This window comes from Nansenia antarctica (assembly GCF_963989245.1).
Source record: "Nansenia antarctica genome assembly, chromosome: 7".
Lineage (NCBI taxonomy): Eukaryota > Metazoa > Chordata > Actinopteri > Argentiniformes > Microstomatidae > Nansenia > Nansenia antarctica.
The window spans coordinates 27,790,540-27,795,053 of record NC_137677.1 but is presented as its reverse complement, the minus strand read 5'-3'; positions in this window follow the sequence as shown (position 1 = coordinate 27,795,053).

Below are 4,514 nucleotides of genomic sequence, written 5' to 3'. Positions count from 1 at the left end.
AAAGACTTGTTAATATCAGATGGGTTAGAAGTAAGGTTGCCATCGGGCAGTCTGATTTGGGGAATCATTCTGGACGCACTGGCCGCACGAGCTTGCTGAGCCAAGAGCCTACTAGCTACTACTAGCCAAGAGCCGCCCTGCTCAAAGTAACGCTGCCTACACTGTCTCAGTTGCCTCTCAACAATGCCTGTCAATAGTAGATCATGTTCTGAATGTAATAGGAGGCGTTCTTTATAGAGAGAGGGAGAGGGAGACGAGGAGTATGTTTCATCGAGTAGACGAAGCTCATCACAGATTTCTGAGAGCCTAGCCTTTTCGACTTTTCTTTTACGCGAAGTGTAAGAGATTACCTGTCCCCGCACAGTGGCCTTAAGAGCCTCCCATAGAGTACTGCTACTAACGTCGGAAGTATCATTAATTTCAATGTAGGAAGAGATCTGAGTTGAAACATAGTCTCTAAATTCACTGTCTGACAGTAAGGGAGAACTGAATTTCCATAATGGAGGAGGGGGTAGCCCAAGAGGGAAATTAATGTCAACTGAGGTAGGAGAGTGATCTGAGACGGCAATAGGATGGTATTCGCATGAATTGACTAGATGAATCAAATTGTTATCGAGTAGAAAGAAATCTATTCGTGAAAAGGTGTGGTGTCTGTGTGAGAAGAAGGAGAAGGCTTTACTTTGTGGGTTAATAAATCTCCAGGGGTCTGAGAGTCCTAATTGTGATGCATTGTGTAGTACTACCTTAGCCGATCTGGAGAGAGTAGACTGTGTGAGTGATGACCTGTCAAGATTTACATTCTGGACCAAATTCCAGTCACCAGCCATGATAATACGATGGTTGTCGGCGTTGGGTATTTGAGCAAATAGGCTCTTAAAAAAATTATCATCATCCCAGTTGGGAGCATAGATAGAAGCTAATATTACTGGTGTGTTTTGTAGTATGCCCGAAACTATGACATAGCGACCATTAGGATCTAGTAATGAATTTGTCAAATCAAATCTGACATTTTTATTAATAATAATAGCTGCCCCTCTGGCTTTGTGGGAGAATTTTGAGTGAAACAAGTGACTCATCCATGCCCTCTTAATACGGAGGGTATCAGAAGATTTAAGATGAGTTTCCTGTAGGAATATGATGTCTCCCTTAAGATGTTGTAGCCGTGTCATTACCTTACCAATTTTAGTAGCGCTGTTCATGCCCTTGGTATTCCAAGAAATCAGACGCACTCCTCTACCTGTTGCTGTCATGACAGAAACCATCTAAGAAGTTCCTTGAAAACAAATTGACCTGGATAAACCTTATCTTACACCAGGAAGAGAGAAAAAGAAAAAAAAATACAAGTAGTACAAAAAAATAAAATAAATAAAATAAAAATAAAAACATGTGGCCATACCTGGATCCAACCCCAAAATACACAACATTGTAGAGCCCTCTAGCTCAGATTACTGTAATTACTTACGCTGTAATTACACTAACACTAGACTTCTGGGGTCTTATTCCCTATCTGAACAGTAAACCCCCCATATTATCCCATACAGAACAAGTGGATGAGTGAGTGAGCAGTAGATTGTCAAACATTATGCAATAAGAAAATGAAAAAACTAATTAAATTCTATTCCATTCCATTGTTAATCTAAGAAACACAGCAAACACACACACTTTAGTGCAGTAGAGACCAGCATTAACAGTTGGTATTATCAAGTTACATTTGTTATGGTTTCATACCAGTTAGTCGGAGAGGGACGTACGGTTAGCTGCTATGAAATCCTTGGCCTCAAAAACGGAAGAAAGTCTCTTCCTGGCTCCATCCTTCAGTGTGATGCTAAGCCTCGCAGGGAACAGGAGTGCTGGCTTAAAGCCTCTTTGGTATAGGTCAGACATCACCTCTTGGTATTCCCTGCGCTGCTCCACTATTTCAGAAGGATAGTCCTCGTAGATTGCAATGGGGGTCCCTCGGTACTGTAGCTTGCCTCTCTTTGCCCTGGCTTCGCGGATGATCTTGTCCTTCTGTTGGAATCGGTGAAGTCTGATAACGACGGGTCTCGGTCGTTGGCCCGGTCCTGGCTTGGTAGCGAGTGTGCGGTGTGCTCTGTCGCACTCCGGTGGTGACTCCAGGACATCCTTGCCGAGGACCTCTGACAGCAGCTCAGCAAAGAAGATGGAGGGGTGAGGTCCCTCGATGGACTCGGGCAAGCCAATGATCCTGATATTGTTACGTCGGCTACGGGACTCGAGGTCGGTGAGTTTGGCCTGTAGTTTGGTATTATTTTCAGCCAGCCTTGCACATGTTGATTCCAAACATTGTATGCGTCCATCTTGAGCGTTTGCGTTGGATTCAAGCGAATTAATTGAGTGGGTATGTTCGGAAACTGTGGTTTGGATGTGGTGTAGTTTGGCTTCGAGTGTGGATATAGCAGTGGTAATACGTTGATGGCAGATTGTCAAGGCTCGATAGATAACTTTACATCAAATCTATCACCCGCTGTCAAACGGCACATATAAGAATTTATTTTTTTTAAAACAGGATTGTACATCTCAGAAATGTGAATCGCGCTTCGATGACATGGTGTATTTCTATGGTGAGGCTGTGCCTGGCGCTTCTATTGGACTGGGACGCCGGGGCGCTCATACAATCTCTGCGTTTGTTACAGAGGAACAGGGTGACAAACGCACAGATATGAGTGCTCCAGTGTCTTGCTTTTGGTAGTCTAATGGAAGTGCCCAGGTTAGAGTTTAGCTATTATTGTCCTCTACTGCTGAGCACCAAAATCCTCAGATCTTAAACTTGGCTGAACGCACTGGACTTTGGAACGGTGTATTTCTATGTTAAGCATAGGCACAGCACATCGGCATAATAGCATTTTTTTAATGCTTGTTATAAAAAAAAAAGGTCTACAATGCATTGAATGACATTAAACTAAGATAATAAGATGATTATCATAATCTTTCTAATCTTTATTAACAAGTAATCACAGAATAAAAAGTAATGACATGTGTGGTTGTCTTCCGCATTGCCTAGAGCGAAATGAGATTTCTGTAGATGATTCGCAATGCATCCTGGGAGGTAGGGTTATGGCTCCGAAATCGAACGTAGCAGAGCATGGCGAGTTTGAAAAGCTGACCGCAGAGAAGGAGAAGAAAAAGGCAGAGAAAGTGTACAGACACAACTCGACCAGCCTAGCAAAAGGTTTGTGGAGATTATTTAAAAGACTCTTAAAACATTTAGGCCTAGGCCTCGCTTTATCGGATGCTCTAAATCAGCGGTTCTCAACAGGGGGGTCGCGGCCCACTAGAAAGCCCTAGAGAGGTGCCAGGGGGGCTATGAGGTGGCTGCAAATGTTTCCTGATATTTATTTTTAAATAATAGCGATGGAAACAACTATTAAACGAAACAAATGTTCAACCTATCTAGTGCTTCATGTGAATAAAATAATGATCTAATAAGAATAACAAATCGATCAAAACGTCTTCCTCTGAAGATATAACCACCATGCTTCACGCACCTGCACGTTCACGTTGCGTTTGATTTGATTAAATCTCACCAACTGTGCGTGTCATAGGGGTGGGACAAAATATCGCTACAGCAATTATCGTATCGTGGTCTCTTGCGATACGATTATCAATTCACGTGGCAAAATATCGGGGTTTTTGGCGGCAGCTTAACCAATAAGTGTAGTGTGCAAGTTTTTTTTTTTGTGTTGTCTCTTATCCACACGCGTCGTATTCCCTCACCCTGCGTCTGATCCTGATGTTATAGAAGCAGCGTAGCAGCCGGGTAAAAGCGAGGTAAAGCGGGACGCAGGCCAGTCTAGGGCTGCGTTCGTAAATTTGCTCTGAGAGCGCCGGTGGGCACACTGGGATCAACGTCATGAAGGGACCAAGTAATTTGATTGGACAAGAGGCATTCCATGACTGCTGATCAGATTGCCATAGCGAATATAAGAACACAGCCGAGGGCTAAACCACTCGCAGACTGTTTTTTTTTTTCATAACACGAAACTTAGAAAGTTTTAAAGTACCCACTCGATATAATAAACAACAGTTTAACGATCACTAAAAACATATAATTTGTGGATTGGATTCACTGTTCTTGTTTGCCGTAGGCTACTGGTAAGGGAGACTTTTTTGTATACTTTCGTTTTGGGACGTGATCGTGTTTCTGGCTGTGTGATCATCTAATTATGTGTAGTTATGGGTTTCTAGCATGTCAATGTTCTATCAGCATGTTGTGATGTTATAAAAATATCAAGAAGATGAATGGCTGACCCCGCTGTGTGCTTGTCTGGGCTGGAGAACCACAGCCAGAACCCAGGGACTCTGTGGACTTGGGTTCAGACATGGTAGCTGGGCTGTGAGGTGGATCTGTGTAGTAAACAAAGGAAGAGGCACACATAGTGGAGAGTTAATTTCACAAGCATACAAATGACCAGAAACCTAACAGAAGATATGCACTACTATGAATTGCTATGGTAAAGCAGAAGAAACAGAAAAGGTGGTCTGTTTTTTTAAGA